Here is a 14,596-nt window from a genome sequence, read left to right as displayed (position 1 = left end):
TTGGGGACTCCAGAGCTGGATGCAGTACTCCAGGTGGGGTCTCACAAGAGTGGAGTAGAGGGGCAGAATCACCTCCTTTGACCTGCTGGCCACACTTCTTTTGATGTAGCCCAGGATACGGTTGGCCTTTTGGGCTGCGATCACTCATTGCTGGCTCATGTTGAGCCCCTCATGAATCAGCACCCCCAGGTCCTTCTCCTCAGGGCTGCTTTCCAGCCATTCCCTGCCAGGCCTGTATTTGTGCTTGGGATTGCCCCGACCCAGGTGCAGGACCTTGCACTTGGCCTTGTTGAACTGCGTGAGGTTGGCTTGGGCCCACCTCTCCAGCCTGTCCAGGTGCCTCTGGATAGCATCTCTCCCCTCCAGCATGCCTATCTCACCAAACAGCTTGATATCATCGGCAAACTTGCTGAGGGTGCACTCAGCAAGGTCATTCCATAACACTATGGTTTCTTTTAAAGATTTTGCAAAGGATTATACCTAAAGTGTTTTGAAAAACCAAATAAATCGTATCATTTTTGCCAACCAACCAATCCATACCATTAATTATTTCTTCAAAGAATTCTGACACAATTATGACATATGATTTTCTGTACAAACCAAGTGTTGATTATTTGCCATCATATCAGAGTTATAAATGTGTTAATTAATTTCATTCTTTAGTGTGATTTTTGACAGTTTTATCAATACAGTCTGTAGTTCCTTGGATCACCCCTGAAATGATTTTAAAATTGATGATGTGTTAACCAGCTTCCAACCTTCTGGTACCACACTATTCAGTGCAAGGCTTACTTAAATATCACAGTTAGCAGATCAGCAATTTTATATGTGAGTTCTTTTAGAACTCTAGAGAGAATACCATCTGCCTTAAGCAATTAGTGTTCATTATATTGATTTATTTCAGAACCTCTTCAACGATCCCTTTATTTGAAACAGTCCCTTGGTGTAATCTCAATTGCTAATTAATTAAGCTGATTCACTAAAATATTACAAGTAGCTGAAAGTAAAATCCCCTACAGTTCTTAAGAACAATGGTTGCAGACCACATACAGAGATGCAGAGTGACTGCATCTCGGAAAGTTACTCATGAAAAGGATGTAAGTGGTAGGAAAGCAATAAAGCCTCCTCTTGAAGGCCAAAGACATTGTCAAATTATCTGCTACTACTCATTGAAAAAAAAAAGTAAGAAAGTAGGAGCTAAGAGAGAAATCAAGAGCTCCTAAGTAGGAGCTAAATTGAAAATAGGACTTACACAATTTTACCTTATGTAGACCATAGGTAAAACATTACTAGAGCATGTCAGTGCTGTTGGTTGTATTTTATAAGACTTTCACATATCCAAAAAAGTACAGAAGAGAGTCAGAAAAATCATTTGAAGACTAGAAAAGACACCGTCTCCTCAGGAAGAAAGCAATTAGTTATTGAATAAGGTCCAAGGGGAGCTAGGTATTCACTACTGTTTCATGTCTTCTGAACAAAGAAAGCCTTTTTGGTATATATGTCTTGCCAAACCTTAAAAGCTACTAATCTCTCCCTTCACAAATTTCTGCCTGTAAGGGACAATTTTTTCATAGGGGACTTATAAGCTTACAGTTTCTTCATCATGTTTGAAAATTATATTGTTTCTTCCCCCAAATTCCTAGGCCCACAGCCTCAAAAAAGGGGGAAACAATATGGATGTCAGAAATTCTGCAAATCTCTAAATAAAGAGGGAGTTGGTCTAGATGATCTCTAGAGGTCCCTTCCAACTCTGAAAATTCTGTGATTCTGTGAAATAAATAAATAAATAAATAACTCAGCTGTCAGTGTGGGTAAGCACAAAAATGACCCTGAATTGCTGCTGACAACCTGATACCTGTGAGATTGTATCTTTTTCTTTGGTAGAGATGCATTTCTTTTCAGATCATTTGTCTTCCATGTACTATTGAATGTTAGATGTGTCTCAGTGACTGAGTGACTGATTGAAACAACAACAGAAAGAAACAATCATTAAAAATTTAAGCCCTTTTCTGGGTCATCTTTGAGGATGTAATCTTGAGGAGGCCCGGCTGCCATTGAAGGTAACAGATCTACCATCCCGCATCTGTTGTGCCAAATACTTAATGTGATTGTTTGAATTATGTGACTGAAAACATTTTTTTTCTCAGAAAGACCAATGCAACAAAAAACAATTAAATAACTGTTACTTTTCAGGTTTGATTGTACAGCTACACAAAACACTCTTTGCAGAATAAGAAAAGAAAGCTCATTCAGCACTTACAGTGGAAGAAGACCCAATGATAAAGCATGTTTAGGTTGTAACTCTTGCCAGAAAAAGTTATTTTTGCTTGCACATGAGGTCTTATACAACAAATTACTAACTTCAAAATTTCACAGAATCACAGAATAGTCAGGGTTGGGAGGGACCTCTGGAGATCATCTAGTCCAACCCCCCTGCCAGAGCAGTGTCACCTACAACAGGTTGCACAGGACAGCATCCAGGCGGGTTTTGAATGTCTCCAGAGTGGGAGACTCCACAACCTCTCTGGGCAGCCTGTTCCAGTGCTCCACTACCCTCAAAGTGAAGAAGTTCCTTCTCATGTTAAGATGGAACTTCCTATGTTCAAGCTTTTGCCCATGCATTTACAGCAAAATGTGGAACTATAAACTTCATAAATAATTGTGATCTACATTTCACAGTATCATAGAATGGTTTGGGTTGGAAGAGACCTTAAAGATCATCTAGTTCCAACCCCCCTACCATGGGCAGTGACACCTCCCATTAGACCAGGTTGCTCAAACCCCTATCCAGCCTGGCCTTAAACACCTCCAGGGATGGGGCATCCACAGCTTCTCTGGGCAACCTGTTCCAGTGCCTTACTGCCCTCAGAGTGAAAAATTTCTTCCTAATATCTAATCTGAATCCACCCTCTTCCAGTTTGAAACCATTACCTGTCATCCTATCACAACACTCCCTGAAAAAGAATCCCTCTCCACCTTTCCTGTAGGACCCCTTTAGCTACTGGAAGGCCACAATAAGGTCTCCCTGGAGCCTTCTCTTCTCCAGGCTGAAAAGCCCCAACTCTCTCAGCCTGTCTTCATAGGAGACATGCTCCAGCCCTCTTATCATCTTTGTGGCCCTCCTCTGGACTCCTTCCAACAGGTCCATGTCCTTCTTATGTGGAGGCCCCAAAGCTGGATGCAGTACTCCAGGTGGGGTCTCACCAGAACGGAGTAGAGGAGCAAAATCACCTTTCTTAACCTGCTGGCCACACTTCTTTTGATGCAACCCAGGATACAGTTGGCTTTCTGGGCTGCGAGCGCACATTGCCAGGTCATAGGAGCTTCTCATCAATCAAAACACCCCCAAGTCTTTCTCCTCAGGGCTGTTTTCAATTCATTCTCTGTCCAGCCTGTATTTGTGCTCGAGATTGCCCCGGCCCATGTGCAGGACCTTGCACTTGGCCTTGTTGAACTTCATGAGGTTCGCACAGGCCTACCTCTCAAGCCTCTCAAGGTCCCTCTGGATAGCATCCCTTCCCTCCAGCATGTTGTCTGCTCCACACAGCTTGGTGTCATTGGCAAACTTGCTGAGGCTGCACTCCATTCCACTGTCCAGGTCACTGACAAAGATATTAAACAGCACTGGTCCCAATACTAACCCCTGAGGAACTCCACTCATCGTTGGTCTCCACTTGGACATCAAGCCCTTAACTGCAACTCTTTGAGAGAGGCCATCCAGCCAATTCCTTATCCACTGAGTGGTCCAGCTGTCAAATCCATGTCTCTCCAATTTAGAGACAAGGATGCAATCCAGGACAGTGTCAAATGCTTTGCACAAGTCCAGGTGGATGGCATCTGCTGCTCTCCCCTTAGCCACCAATGCTGTAACCCTGTCGTAAAAGGCCATTAAATTTGCCAGTCATGATTTTCCCTTAGTGAAGCCATGTTGGCTGTCACCAATCATCTCTTTATTTTCCATGTATCTTAGCAGAGTTTCCAGGAGGATCTGCTCCATGATCTTGCCAGGCACAGGGAACTGTCCTGTAGTTCCCCGAGTCTTCCTTTGTTCCCTTTTTAAAAATGGGGGTTATGTTTCCCCTTTTCCGGTCAGTGGAAACTTCACTGCACTGCCACAGCTTCTCAAATATGATGGATAGTGGTTTAACAACTTCATCTGCCAGTTCCCTCAGGACCTGTGGATGTATCTCATCATGTCCCGTGGACTTGTGCACCTCAGGTTCCTCAGATGGTCTCCAACCTGATCTTCTCCTATAGTGGGCAGTATATTGGGCATTCTCCCAGTCCCTGCCTTTGCCTTCTGTGACTTGGGCAGTGTGGCTAGAGCACTTGACGATGAAGACCGAGGTAAAAATGTCATTGAATACCTCAGCCTTCTCCATATCCCATGTAACCAGGTCTCCTGTTTTCTTCTGGAAAGGGCCTACGTTTTCCCTAGTCTTCCTTTTATCACTGATGTGCCTGTAGAAGCCTTTCTTGCTGCCCTCGATGTCCCCAGCCAGATTTAACTCTATCTGGGCTTTAGCTTTCCTAACCTTATTCCTGGCTGCTCGAACAGTCCCTCTGTATTCCTCCCAGGCTACCTGTCCTTGCTTCTACCCTCTGTAGGCTTCCTTTCTCTGTTTGAGATTGTCCCAGAGCTCCTTGTTCATCCACACAGGCCTCCTGGCATTTTTGCCTGACTTCCTCTTTGTTGGGATGCATCGCTCCTGAGGTTGAAGAAGGTGATCCTTGAATATTAACCAGCTTTCTTCGGTCCCTCTTCCCTACAGAGATTTATCCCATGGTAGTCTGCCAAGCAGAACCATGAAGAGGATAAAGTCTGCTCTCCTGAAGTCCAGGGTAGTGAGCCTACTGTACGCCCTCCTTGCTGCCCTAAGAATGTTGAAATCCACCATTTCATGATCACTGTAGCCAGGGCTTCCCTTAGACTTCTCTACCAGCCCCTTCACATTCCCTACCAGCCCCTCCTTGTTGGTGAGAACAAGGTCAAGCATAGCACCTCTCCTCATTGCCTCCTCTATCTCTTGGAGAAGGAAGTTACCATCAATGCATTCCAGAAACCTCCTAGACTGCTTATGTCCTGCTGTGTTGTCCTTTCAACAGATATCGGGGTGGTTGAAGTACCCTATGAGGATCAGGGATTGTGAACGTGAGGCTACTCCTATCTGTCTATAAAGGGTCCCATCCACTCAGTCCTCCTGGTCAGATGGCCTGTAGCAGATGCCCACTATAATGTCACTTGTCCCTGCCCTCCATTTAATTGTGACCCATAAGCTCTCAGTCAGCTCCTCATTCATTCCCAGGAGGAGCTCCATGCATTCCAGCTGATCATTGACACAGAGGGCAACACACCCTCCTCATCACCCCTGCCTGTCCTTCCTAAAGACCCTGTATCCTTCCATTCCAACACTCCAGTCATAGGAGCCATCCCACCACATCTTTGTGATGCCAATAAGATCATAGACCTGTAGCCATGTGCACGTCTCTAACTCCTTGTGTTTATTTCCTGTACTACCTGTGTTTGCATAGAGGCATTTAAGTTGGGCCCCCAATTAAGCTGACTTACTGGTTGGAATTTCTTTGTGCTGTATTCCAAGTGCTCTCCTGCTGACCTGTGATCATTCTCCAGGTTCTAGGCATCTATTGCTGGCACTGGCATCAAACTGGTGGGAATGTAATGGATTGACATTCCCCTCTCCCGGCAACTTTAGTTTAAAGCCCTCTTTACAAGCTTGGCAAGCCTCTGACCATCTTCTCTGACAGGTGGACCCCATCAACCTGCAATAGACTTTGTTTCTTAAAGCAAGTCCCATGGTCTAGGTAGCCGAACCTCTGCCTGTGGCACCAGTCCTGTAGTCATTTGTTGACTCAACAGATTCGACTGTCCCTTTCAATCCCTTTCTCTTTGACCAGGAGGATTGATGAAAAAACTACCTGCACTCCAGAGTCTGCTACTGCCACTCCCAGGGCTCTGTAATCCTTCTTGATTCTCCTCAGGCTGCTCCTGGCAGTATCACTGGCGCCCATGTGAAACAACAGCAGCGGATAATAGTCAATGGACTGTAGGAGGCTTGGTAGTCTCTCAGTGACATCCCTGATATGATCCCCCAGTAAGCAGCACACCTCTCTAGAGAGTGCATCAGGTTGACAAGTGGCTGCCTCCATACCTCTCAGAAGAGAGTCACCTATTACTATCACCCATCACTTTTTCTTAGTTGGACTGGTTGTTACACGGGGAACAGATCGAGCTGTCTTACTGAGCTCCAGGATCTCTCTTGGTGTGATTGGTCTTTATACACTTCAGTCTGCAGAGCAGTGAAGTGGTTCTGTGAGGGCACCTCAGGCTTTGGGGGAAGTCTCTTCCTCCTGCTGGTCCTTGCTGTTGCAAGCTTCCATTCTTCTGCATTACTGCTCCCCTCCCCCCTTCTGTGTGTGCCAGGAGGGCAGTTTTTGTTTGTTTGGCTGTGGGCTGTGGATCCACTGCAGACTGCACTCGGAACCAGATATCTAACTCCTTCTTGGTCTTCCTGATGCTACACAGCCTCCTCACCACCTCCTGCAGCTCAGCCGCCTGCTGCAGGAGGCCCTCCACCTGGGCACACCTTTACAGGTAGGTCTGCTGCCTATCACTGCCCAGGAGAAAGGTCAAGGCACTTTCTGCAGTCTGAGTTCTGCACTGCAGCCTCTCCCTTCAGCAGCTCCCTCTGGGTGCAGGCATTGGCCACCACTGGGCAGATGGTGCAGACCTCCCAGTCGGAGCTGCAGCCTTTGCTCTCTGATGACTGTCCCCATTCTGCCCTGAGGGTCAGGTAGAATGAGTACCCTTGACCTGTGCAAATGGTCACAGAATCGTGCCCAGCTGCTGGGTTATGTGTCCTTCAAGTCTCCCATTTGGCCGGTGAAATGCCCCTCCTTTGAGGAGGCGCCCTCCTCACTCTCCCTTCCATGCAAAGTGCTGTGCCCAGCCCTGGCTGACGCACCATGCTCTGTTGGCAGCAGTCCTGGTCACTCCTGCTCCCCAGGCTGCTTTTTGTAGGTGTGGGGATGCTTGTAGTTGCTCTGGCAATGCCCAGGCCTCGTCAGCATGTCCCGCCAGAGCTGCTGGCTCCTGGCGGGTCTCTCCACTGCCTTGGTATTTTCCTACCTCAGGAAAACCACCACTGTGCCAAGACCTGCCACTCCGCTTGGGTCAGACTGACTCTGGAGCAGGTCACCTTGGTGACTGACCAATCCATCCCAATATGAGCAGAAAATCATGAGTGTGATTGCTTTCAGGCTAACCTGCATGAATTTTCTGAATTGTAGCTGACTGAAAACAAGAGAGAGAAACAGTTCCAGTAATGTGGATTTGAAAACCAAAGTTTCCCAACATTTAAGGCATTCAAATATGAATGTAAGAATCAGGTCTGGGGTGAAGGCTTGGGTCTCAAATTGTTAAATGGAGACCTGCATCTTTTCAGTGCTAATAATTTTGCTAAATCAGAACCTGTCCTCACTTCACAGTATCACAGTATGCTAGGGATTGGAAGGGACCTCAAAAGATCATCTAGTCCAATCCCCCTGTCGGAGCAGGAACACCTAGATGAGGTTGCACAGGAAGGCGTCCAGGCGAGTTTTGAATGTCTCCAGAGAAGGAGACTCCACAACCTCCCTGGGCAGCCTGTTCCAGTGCTCTGTCACCCTCACTGAGAAGAAGTTTCTTCTCAAATTTAAGTGGAACCTCTTGTGTTCCACTTGTTGTGTGTTACACTTGTTGTGTAACTTTAGATGCTGTACTCCCCAGCCCACTCTTTGTCAAAGTTTGCAATTAAATCTCTACCAAATGGCAACATGGTGTGACAGCAATTGATCTGCTGGCAAGGTGTCGGTGCAACACACCAGTAATCCATCATTGTGCTTCATTCATTGATGAAACACAGTGGGGAGCTGAACACCAGCCAGCAAAACAGTCCTGGCTGTGCTTCCTGTCTCCCACATCCATTCCTGAAGATGGACTTCAGGAATGAATGGACAGACAGAAAAGCAACTGGCTAATAGTTTGAAGATATGCTCTCCCACAGCACTGCTGGGACAGACAGCAAGCTGACAAAGCCAACAGGGAGAGAAATCTCCACCAAAGGAGAAGCGTCCCTCACACCTCTGACCAAGTTCACTGGGAAAATGGACCAAGACTGCTTACCTTTCACATGGACCATCAAACAATCCCAAACAGTGCCTAAAGCCTGCACTCTGCTTGTTACTTCATTAGCAGTGAGCCACCCTTGGCAGACGTGAATTTAACAGGGCGCCTCATAGCCAGTTTGGTGCTTCACGCAGCGCACAGCTGCAAGCGGCCCTCTGAACAGCTATGGATACTCATGTTTGTTCCTTCTGCTCTTTCCTCCCTCCTCCTTTGTCAGCATCATTGACAAAGACAGTTGTATTGCAGGGTCTGTCAGTAATTGGAGACAAGCCACTTTCACCACATTTTTTACCTCCATGATATCTGAGAAATTGCGTGCTACCAACAGCAGGGCTTCCAGTTTTTTCTGTCAAGGCAGCGTGCTGGGATGGAACAGGACCTGTGAGATATACCTGTGTCAGAGCACAACGCAGTGATACATTTGTGCACCCAGAGTTTAATTTCTGCTTCCTGAAAAGTACTTTGAGCACTGTAAGTTTAGACTCTCATATTTACAAGTTTATGAAAGAAAAACTTTTCAGAAGATACATTACCATTTCAGACATAGAAGCAAGACAGTGAAACTGCCAGTTTTGGCATCTCTGGCAGGTTGAATTTTTGTCATGGAGGATTTGGGGTCTTTGTTTTCTTTCCTCAACAGAATTAACTCAATCTGGTTTGAAACTCTTCCAATAAAACTCCCATATCAGTATTAGTAGCGTGCCCAGCATGAGAAACCCACAAACAAAAAAAAAAGGCCAACAATTGTACAAGAGTAGGTTGAAGAAAGACTTTGCAAAACAGTACATATGCTGATGGACCCAGAGATTCACTTTAAAGGAAAAGGGGGAGAAATACAGAAGAGAAATGTAGTCATATCCAGATAGCAATAATCTGTTCTTGTAAAATTCACCATTAGGGGTGAAGTTAAGGGCCTAATAATTTCCATGGGTTTGTGACACAGTCACAGTAGCTCAAGGTGCCATTACAGCTCACTGATCACTTGATCTTGCAGACCTCCCAGACACCCTGCAGTTTCAAGGGCCCTTGGAACTGAAGAGTCTGTCCAAGTTCAGGGCATGTCAGCACTCTTCCAACAGCTCTTCAGCAACAGTTTATTCCTAAGTAATTACTCATTTTAACCACAAGCATACATAGACTCCTATTCATAATACTCAGAAGTATCTTAAAAATCTGAATGCCTAGCTGATACTCACAAAATCTGCCCTTTTCCTCAGAAAAAAATCTCAAATTTTACTTTGGTGGAAAACAAAGTTTGAGGTGCATAATGAAAATATTTATTACAGTAATCTCTTTGATCTAGTGATGTGATTTTTATATGGTTGTTTGATGTTTTACAACTGGTTAGAATACTACTGTACAGAGTGAGATTGTTAACTAACCTAATTATTTGTCAGCAAAGGACACCTAAAGATGTGCCAGCAAAGCCAAACTGTAAAACAGTGGGAGAACTGGAGCTTCCAACATTCATGACAATCAATTGTTTAGTCCCTCAAGAAAGTAATTAAAATGAAAAGAGGAAACAACTGCAATGATCTAGTAATGTGGCTTCTTCATACAAACATGTTTTAAAAGTGTCAGTTTATATTTTTTCAGAAAGCCTAAAATATGATGTCCCCCCTCCTGTGTTCAGTGTCCCTCAATTCCCTCAGAAATCTTGCTGTATGTTCTACAGTAAGGTATTTATTTCCTTCACACTCTTCTTTTGCAGACTGCCAATCACATCACAGATCTAGAAGAGCTATAAAATGTTAAGATTTTATTGAGGTAAATGTGGAAATGAATTACAAAATCAGACCAGTGGCTTCTTTTTAATTCTTTTCTTTTTATTGATTCCAGATTTTTTAATAGCATGCCATCTGACATGGGATAGCCCCAGAGGTACTGTCATGCAACTCACATTTTAATAAAATGATACTGAAAACATATGTATAAGTACAGAATTGTCACAAGAAACCAAGAGTTCTGGTGTTTGAGCCCATACTGAGTTTACACTGTGCTATCAACATTAAGGAGGACAGAAGTTTTAGATGGGGACAAACCCATTGCTGAAGTATTAACAGAATAAGCAGGTAAGCTGTCCACTGCTTAGAAGTATATGCAATTCATTTCAAAAATAAATGTCTGATTACCACAAACTGCAAGCTATTCTGGTAGAAAAGGGTATTCCCCACTCTAGCTGAAGCTCTGCTGCTAGACAGAGATTAAAGATTCATCGGACAAGAAAGTGAGACCACTCTTGTGCAGGAAGAGACTGTCGCTGTCCCTTGGCAGATGTGAACTCTGCCTTCCTTGTGTGCCAAAAAGCATTTCTGCATTTTGCCCAGCAACTGTTCAACATGAAATAAAGACTGTCCCTAGAACAGGCCTGGGACCCATGACTTTTCCTCCCTGCCCTATGTAGACCCTGGAACAAGACGCTGCATTCCTGAGGCAATAGGCTTGGAGGAGCAGGCTCAGTACCTTGCTCCAGGTTACCAGGTTCTGAATCCTTCATGGGTGGAGGGATGCCAGAGATCACTGACGAAGGTGAAAAAGCCTTGGTGATGCATGGGATTTAAGACACATTTTTTTGGTCATGGTTCACATGGGAGTACTCCAGGGATCTTTTACAGCTCTACCCTGAGCAGAATCTCATCCCAAAGAGTTTAGCCCTACACGTACACTGTATCAATACTACAGGTAAGCCTTTGGTTCCCCCATGGCATCAGGCATGAAAAGATAAACATTGCAATGCTGAAAAGTGTGGCAGCCTCAGTCTCATTTTTAATGAATGCCTTTATCACCACAAAGCAATAAGTTCATATAGAGATGATGCCTGGATAGAAAAAGGACCTTGTGGTATAAATATCTCCGTAATTGTGCATATCTTCACTTCTGTGAGCAATAGAAAGTTTGTGAAGATTTGAATTTTGGTATCTGAATTTGCGAAAGACTGAGTTTTTCTCAAAACAACATGCCTGCAGGCCTGTAGAATATAATGATTTCAGTTAAAACCAGGACAAATCCAAAGCTGCAACTACCAAGAAATGAGACAGCAAAACTTTGAAGCTGCAATGCTTCAATGAACATCTGACACTGTATAGCCACTACAGCTTTCTAACCCAGGGAACGTTTTGGAATATGAGTGCATTTGCTAAGAGAGAAGGATGGTCTCACGGCAACAGGACCTCTTCTGTAACTCTTAGTTCTTTATTTAAGCATTATCCATTTGGTAGACACTCAGTTCTATATAGGTCAGTCTGTGCATGGAATAATTACACTCTGAAAAGGAACATTCATATCAGAAAGGGAAACTGCCTTATTTAAACGTGGTCGGAAATAATTAAATAAAGTCAGTGATATGGAAAGGTTCAGCAGGGATTCATGACAACTATAGGTCATGCTTGCACAGTGAAAGCCTTGACACAAAGCTTGTGTCACTGTTAGCTCAATGGAAGGTTAGTCACTCTGTATTACTAAGCACTTGACTGTATGATTTCCTAACAGAAGGTGCAGGACATGTCTGAACACTTTTTAAAATAGTGAGAATTCCTTTTTCACATTGCAGAGCCTTGGCTTTTCCTGGAGGCGGGAGAGAACATGCAGTGCAAAGCTGTTCTGCCACTTTACAGAAATACATATCAATAGGTATGTATTTCTAATCTGTAACTACTCTCCAGCTCTGTTTTCATTAACAGTCTGTCAGGCTTCTCCTATAAATCTCTATTTTCATGCCTTATAGCTCAGCCATGAAAATTCACTGCAGTGTAACATTTCGCAAAAAGTATCAGCCTCAGTACAAGTCTCACCTTTACTTTTAAACCAAAAATTCACCTTAAAAAAAAAGAAAGAAATAAAAGAAAAGCCACAAATATATTAGAGCGATGCACTGAATTCAGAAAGGAAATGCAGGATTCACACAGAAGGCTAAGTTAGATGTTGAATGCTACATCCAGCACTCAGGTATTTAAATAATTTCCTACGGCGGACCATCTTCCTGTGCAAACACTGTCTCATTATGTACATATGCACTAAGGCTGAAACAGGCACAGGATTGGGCTCTGCTTCTCCATCTGCACCTGTAAGAATCTGGCTGATCTTTGCAGCTCAGTCTCCTCATTGCTTGCTAAATGCAGGTAGATGCTGGATCCCTCATTTTACCAGACCTAATAGAAAAGTAGATCTCTTACCACATCTGATTAATAGACAGATCTACTATCAAGTTCACTGGTATGTTAAAGTTTTTCACAAGCTTGGGAAAGTGTAGCAGAGAAACGGCTATATCTTGTATTGACCAATGATATTCTCCAGAATAACATGCCATGAAAGTACCATTTCTGAGTGCTTCTCTTGTCCATGCCTGTGCTGGAACCTGCAGGGAATGGAAGAGGTGGTGTTTATGCCAGCACCATATTCCCCGAGGACCCCACCACACAAGCTTTCCCAGCTGTGTACAGTCTATTTCTTTTGCAGTGCCTGGCTGGTACAAGGTGATGGAAAAGGACAGACTTCCTTCATCTTCTTATTTATTCTAACTTCTACTGCAAACACATGAACTCCAAGACTCCTGCACAAAATACAATACAGATGGGAAGAGCACCCTTTGGTTTCCTTTCATATCTAAAATAATCCACCTCAGTATCCTTAGGCACTTCCTAATGACACATCACTAATTAAACAGAGATATCGTGGCCAAAACCCATGAACAAATGACAACATAACAACCAGGCTGGTCATACCGTCATTGTAAAGAAAAATGAAGGGCTGAGAGGAGAGTCTTCAGGGATCAGTGGTTTACTGGACATAGACTGAGCAAAATTTCTTAAGGTATAACCCCTCTTAAGCTGCAACACTTCAAGCTTTGCATTTCAGTTTTCCTGCAGGATGTTTGCAATATGTTTCACTCCATCACATCCATGGCTTTTCACATAAGGCCTTTATACTTGTGGAGCGTGACATGCAGAGTGGAACTGAGCCCACAGAGATTGACTCCACTTGGTACTTGAATCAATGTTTGGAGGATTTATTACTTAATTTACATGATGGTTTACATACTAGGTTTTTAAATAAACTGTCTTTCACATAGATCTCATTAATTGTAATTAAAATGTGTGTAGTGCAGCAAGATTTTAAAGATGTCCCTAGAGTTATCCAAGTAATCTTTCACATGACAACTAAAGATTTGTACCTTTACCTCCAGTAAAATGAGATGCCACTGACATAAGAATTTCTTGGAGGAGCAGCTACTTTTGCTGCAAATACAAAAAAAATTATGTCACAAAACTTTAGGTAGTACATATGTGACAAGACCAGTGTCAGGGATGACAGCAGTGGCCCTTACTAGAATTTTTTTGTTAGTGTGGTTATGTTCAGTATCAGTCCACGACACATAACAAAAGGAATCATAAGCATATTCTAAAGAATGAAAGCATAACTGTATTTTCAATGACTGCAATTATTATTAGGTCATTCAAGTGAGGAAATGATAGATGCTTCCAGAGACTGTAGCACTGCTTAGTGATGCGGAAGAGATACCTGGAAAAAATAAATCTCAATGACGATTTAAGAGCAGGCTTTCCTTTTGATGTGTAAATGCAACTAAAATTTGCATTAATTAGAATTATTCTTGTAGTATGAAAAAAAACTTGTCTAGGAAACTATCTCGCTATATGATTGTGTAATAATAAATAAAATAATCATAACATTTTAGAGGAAACTGTTGCTACAATGAAACCATTGGATTTGGTTTATTTCTACAATTTTCAAGAATTGTTTCTCTTTTTTCAGACCTCATTAACACAGAAAATACATCTGTCTGCTTATGTCTAATTTTCTGCTTGTAGAACAACTTCTGCTACATTCATGTACTTCTATCAGTATGTCTCTATGGCTGAATGCATACTTTTTACAGCATGACTTAGGAGACACAGGACAGAAAGCTTAGCTGAAGAGGGCTTGAGAAAAAGATCTACTGTTAAACAACTGTACCCGTCTGCTTACCATTAAGGCAAGATAATGCCCCACTGCATCTCGCTGGTGACTCCCTAGAGACATTATAGGCTGTTTCTCAAACAAAAATGACCCCAGTCTACAATGTTTCAGCCACATCCCTGTAATTGTGGGTGTTATGAGGAGGGACAACATAAAATGATTATGTGAAGTCCAAACTGCAATTTACACAATGAGAAATGCCTGAAGTTTCATTACAGAGTCTTTGCATGCCATCATAGAGGCATTGAGCACCATGGTGGATGGAAAAGGAATTTTTCTCAAAACCTTTTTCTTCTAAAGGCAAGTTACAACAGATATCCCAGGTCCTACATGCAAATTACAAGCACTGACTCCCATGCAAGCTAACCACAGTGGAATTCCTGCAGTGGAAACTGCATTCATAGCATTTAACCAAGATGTGAAATTGATACTGTAAAA

The sequence above is a fragment of the Vanellus vanellus genome, assembly GCF_965231255.1.
Source record: "Vanellus vanellus genome assembly, chromosome: Z".
Taxonomy (NCBI): Eukaryota; Metazoa; Chordata; class Aves; order Charadriiformes; family Charadriidae; genus Vanellus; species Vanellus vanellus.
Note: the sequence above shows the minus strand (reverse complement) of the source record.